We start from the raw sequence: 5,770 nt of genomic DNA, 5'->3' as shown, positions 1-5,770 counted from the left end.
ACAACAGTGGAATCTCTGCTGTACAGTGTCCCCTGTACCAGGGCATCTCGCCCTCTGCTGGCACAGCCGTGAACTACAGTTGACCCTGCCACTGTGTCTCCAGCATTCCCCCTGGAAGGGGAACAAAGACCAAGAGCTGTGCCAAAGAGGGATATCACTCTCCTGAGGGGAGAGAGGGGAGGAGGAGAGGGGTTTAAGGGGGGCAGTGTCAGAGAGTCAGTGTCTGTGATACAGGACAGCAGAAAGCTGTGGTTGGTGGTCTTGTGAGAGCAGAAGGGGGGGGAGGGGGGCTGTTTTTAAACTAGTGAGGCGTGTTGACACCTATCTATCTACACCTATCCACACCCTCATAATATAGAATTTTACAACAATAGAAGTACGACTGTAACATTCAAAGATCACACAATGACAAACGATCGTTAGAGCAAACGCTGCTCAAACTAAACGAAATAATAAGCATGCAAAAACAAGCACGCATGAAGAAGACGTGGTGCTTTCAGCATTATTAATTTTGTATGAATTTTTATTTTATTTATTTATTTTACTTTTTTTTTTTATTCCTCTTGATTAGAAAAACAAAATAAATCATTACAAAAAAAAAAGTGGTACAGATAAATACAATTTGAATATCTCAAAAAAAAAAAAATGAAATCAATTGTAATCAGTCAGGTCCAGAGGAGGCTGGTTTTCCAACATCCAGACGTCTGTCCGCCCTTGGCGTAGGTCCAAGCAGAGGCAGGCAGAGAGAGAGTGGCACATTTAATTTCCCCCCTTTTGTTTTGATTCGAGCTTCCACGCCAAGGCAAGGTTCTTTCATAATGACACCTTGACTGTGAAGAACTTTATCCCCCTTGCCTTCGCTATCTCCGCCCGTGTGACAAGGCAGCGCTTTGTTGCCAGGAGAAGTGGAAGGCGCTTTGAACTGCCTGTACTGACAGCGCGGGGGAAGCCATTTCCAAGCGTAAATGTAAATTATTGTTACTTACACGTTTAACCCGACACCTACAATCCTCCCCTATTCAGTTGGTGGCGGTTGGTGGAGGAATTCTGACATCATGTTGCCCTCTTTTGGTGGGTATGTGCTATTGCAGCACTCTTATTGCAGCATATCACCCTGGCAACACTTTACAATAACCACTCATGACTCTCTATTCAATAGTGCAACAGAAAGGTGTTTACACACAGATCTTCTATTAGGTAGATTGTAGTTTATACAGTCTGATCAGTGTAAATTTGAGTCTGAGATCAGCAACGATATACCCGGTGACTGTAACGTTAGGATTGGGAGTTGTATTTGGCAGCAGTGTCATCTGTGAGACTAGACTGTAATGGCCCTCTTCTAACAGCGATGCCAACCGTGTCCAGGACAATGCTAATTACAACAAACTACATTTGATAACATACACTGTTGAAGGTCCTTTATGTTGGTTATCTCGATCACTCGCTCTCTCTCTCTCTCTCCACTGCCTAACTCCTTTCACCTGCTAGGCTACTCCTTTTCTTCAACTCACCTCCCTCTCTTCTCCTCCTGCAGATCTCTCCATCCAGGTCTCACCTTGTCTCCTCACTCATTCTGCAGCTGCTCCCTCCCCCTCCACCTTATGCACACAAAAAAAACACAAACCATAAATGTACAGTAAGTCTCTCTACATATCATTTTTCACTTTCCACCCCTATCTAATATTTGCCTCCCTTTTTCTTTCTTTACCTTTTTCCTCATCTCTGATAATAAGTAAAGAGGTGGGAAGTGTATTTGGAAAGTCCCCACTGCAGATCATGCTCTTCAACTTCTACAAGATGCCAAACAGTTGATTGCAGAAGAAGGGGGTTTAAACTCTGCACCGTTGTGAGCGAAAGAAGAAAATACAACGTTTGCTTGGTCACAGGTTTCCCTGTTGAGTGTATAGATGTGGCTTAGATGTTTAAAAGAGCTTTGGATTCTTAACCTGTTAAGCCCGTACAATTTAGCATAGCTGTACATGGAGAATTGGAGCAAGTGGCAGAGATTGCCAACAGGCAAACCTCCAAGTAATTTCCTCCAGATGCATCATCGCTGAATCGATATGATCCTCACAGGATGTCATTATAGACATAAGTATTATAATTACTTGTGTTATTAATTTTATCTTAATATGTGGGGTAATATGATATGTAATTCAACCCCATTGAGGGGAGAGAAAATAAGATAATCACAAATGCATCTCTTATGAAAATCAATTCCTAAAGTGGATATTCCGATAAAGAACACCCACTGCCCTCTGATTTTCTCTTGCATATCAACCAATCATTCTCGGCATTCATCTGGAAAATATATAAGCATATTTCACAGTGCCCCTGTCTAGCAAAAACACTGTATGGATTTGTATTTCCTTGCAAACAATTTTAATAAAAAGCTATTGATCAGCGATCAAGCGGCTAGCCTGTGGGCGCGGAGCACAAACCCCAGTGAGTCTAGATCATTATGTCCTCAACTGCTGGGTTCATTGGCGCAAAATGTGGTCAATAACGGCCTTGCACCCTTCAGGGTCCGTTACGGCCACACTCTTTTTACAACACTATTCAATCAAAGCCCCCAGACCAGGGAATTTGGGGATAAGACCAACATAATATTGTCCATGTCCTGCATGAGCATGCATGTTTGAATTGTTATGAATGAGAGATTTTTCACAGGTTAGGGCCTACATCATTACACATGGACCCCCATGCCTTCAAGATGATAGCACGTTACTTTAAAGCACAGAACAATGGAGTAATGACACAACTATTTGGTACTGCTTCATGATTAGTTATTTGTTTCGAAAAAAAACTCTACGATTGTAGGTCATACCAGTTATCGGAGTTACCTTGTGTTACCTTGTGTATCTAGTGTTGTATAACTAAAAGGAATTAGAGGTGAATACATAAAGCCACGACCGTTCACAACTCAAGCAGGCCTAGTCACAACAGTGGCCAACCCTGAGATGCACTCAAAGCCACACTATGATGGAGGGAAAAAACAACGATATTCTTCTCATGCTTATCCTACTCCAAAAGCCAGCCAGACGCTAAATAAACACAATGCACACAACCGCATTCTGAATGCTCTCTGATTTAATACAGGCTGTGAAAAGAATTGAAAGGGACCCACACACACACACACACACACACACACGCACACACACACACACACACACACGCACACACACACTTTTGAGCAGGTATCAAAGCCCTGGCGCACAGAGAGAGTCTTAATTACCAGGGAACCGTCCTTATGCTATGATTTCAATTTTTTTCCATTTTTTTTGCAAGGCTGGTAATGATATTCAAAACGCCTGCTGGCAACTCCATCTCTTTTATTCTCCTGCATTTTCTTTCTATGTGAATACCTCAGTTCGTGGGCTTATTTGTCCTCCAGTCAGTTTATACAATCTTTATTCAAGTGAACATATCTTTTAAATGCGAGACTCACTGAAGAAAATGGCAATAAAAGGTTGGGAGAGAGATCAATGCAGAATGTATTAGTCTTTACTACCGAGACCAGCTTTAATAATAAAAGAATTGATCCATTAAAGTGAACCTTATTCTGTGCCAGAATAGGAGAGGTTTGACCACTAAGCTTTCACCTGGTTATTTGAAGAAGCAATATTATTTTATTTTTTTACAGAGAATCAGAATTAATGACCTCTTATTGAAAACAAGGCACACTTATTAAGTTAAAGATTTTAAGAATTATAGACTTTGAGTTGATGTTGATTCTGAGGAAGAAGAAATGAGGGATGAAATGTCAAATAATAATCTAATAATCTAAAGGAAACCGATCACAGTCCCTCCCTCTCATGCAGACAGACATTTTACTGTCTATAATCCAAAGGTGGTAAAGCTAAATGGGTTAGGGTTAAAACATTCATTAGTCATAGTGTATTGATAAATGGCAGGAAATTGTGGCTTATATTTCTTCAGTCATATAATCATTCTTTGCAATACAATATTATATTTAAAAAAGGATACTGACCAGTTGCTTTCAATGTGGTGATTAGGATACACACACACGTCATTATGTCCCCTCTTCTCGAGTACTGCATCATAACAGAAAAGTATTATTGGGCAAATAGCTTTCCTTTATCAGTAGTGATTCTTAAAATAGATGGCCGTTTACAAGGAACACATCACACAAGTGTATAACTGCACGGTGAGGACACTGGTCTGATGGCGGTAATCAAGACTGAGGGGTGGATACATAACAAGCACACTTCACAGTGCGTATCACAAGCACACTTCACACACTAATCACATCAAGTGGACTATGTGTATTCACTCCCTGCATTCTTTTCCACCTTTCATCACAAGACAACCACTTGATTATGAAATCGTCTTGGTATTAATAGATTAATATTATGCCTTGTTGCTTTATATCAAGGATATTTGAATGACCACACTGTAGATAAGAAATGGGTGTCAAACAATTCACCTCGGTTTCTCAAGGAACCTGTGACATATTGCTTTGAATTAGGACATAATGTAGTGGATGGGGTCGACTTTGTGGCCTCGTGGAGCTCATCCACTTTTATTAAATGTAAGAAAATGTGGAAAACGACTGTTGGGGCAAGTGGACAATATCTGACATACATACATACATGTATCTGACATGAAGGAGAAGCTGCAGGTTCTTATAGTGCTGACACTCACACACTCACTCACACCCACACACACACACACACACAAGCACACACACACACACACACACACACACACACACACACACGCTACAACTTCTCCTTCTCCCCTACTGTTCCTCTCCTTCCTCCCTTGCCGAAACTCAACACTGCAGATATCGATCTCTAACCTAAGCCTCCACTGAGCTTGATCAACCCCCCAGTCCTCTCTGCTATTTACCCCCCTGGGGACACCCCTCTCCCAGCCACACTGTAGCCCCAGCCTCCCAAGCCCCACAAGACATCCAGGGAGAAAAGTAAATTACACAGAACCTGCTTGGTCTCCCCCACCCCCCCCACCCCCCCCCCGTGGAGGGGAAAGGAACCCACACTTTCTAATCCGATCAATTCGTGTCAGACAGCTGGCTGGATTCAGCCCCATCTCTGAGCCCTGTAATCCAGAGCTAAGACTTCACACTCTGCGCTCCACCTCAGCTCCTGACACACGCTCTGTGGCCGTGGCCGTGATACAGCAAATTAGGGTGAACAGTAAACACATGCAGGCAGGGCACACAGCCATGCAAACCAAGCAAACAGACAGACAAACAAGGACAAAGGCGCACAGTCAAAAAGGAGCACGTACACACACGCACACATGCACCCGCACACATCCGCGCACACACACACTCACACACACACACACACACACCCATTCACACATACACACACTCACTCACTCACTCACTAAATAAATGGGATGACATAGCAAACTACAGAGTTTATATAATAGGCCTTTTGAGAGTATCAATTAGATATTATCTTCTATCCATTTGATGTCAAATAACCCATAGCTCCTATTGCCACCGTTGGCAGCCTATCCTCCGGTACAGTACCATATGACATCAGACACTTTGGCACTAAGTTCGGTCCTGAGTGCAGTTTAGTGCCGCTCCACACTTCTCTCACTGAGACCGCTGCCCAGTCCTGTCATAGCTCACTGTCAATGACCAGGAACACTGGCTGGAATGTACAGCATCTACCAGGACTCTCTATGTGTGTCTCCTATGTTACGGGGTGGCTGTGGAACAGGAGGTAGAGCCGGCTTGTAATGATCGCAAAGGTCTGCGGTTCGAAACCCC

The sequence above is a fragment of the Nansenia antarctica genome (genome assembly GCF_963989245.1).
Source record: "Nansenia antarctica genome assembly, chromosome: 19".
Taxonomy (NCBI): Eukaryota; Metazoa; Chordata; class Actinopteri; order Argentiniformes; family Microstomatidae; genus Nansenia; species Nansenia antarctica.
Note: the sequence above shows the minus strand (reverse complement) of the source record.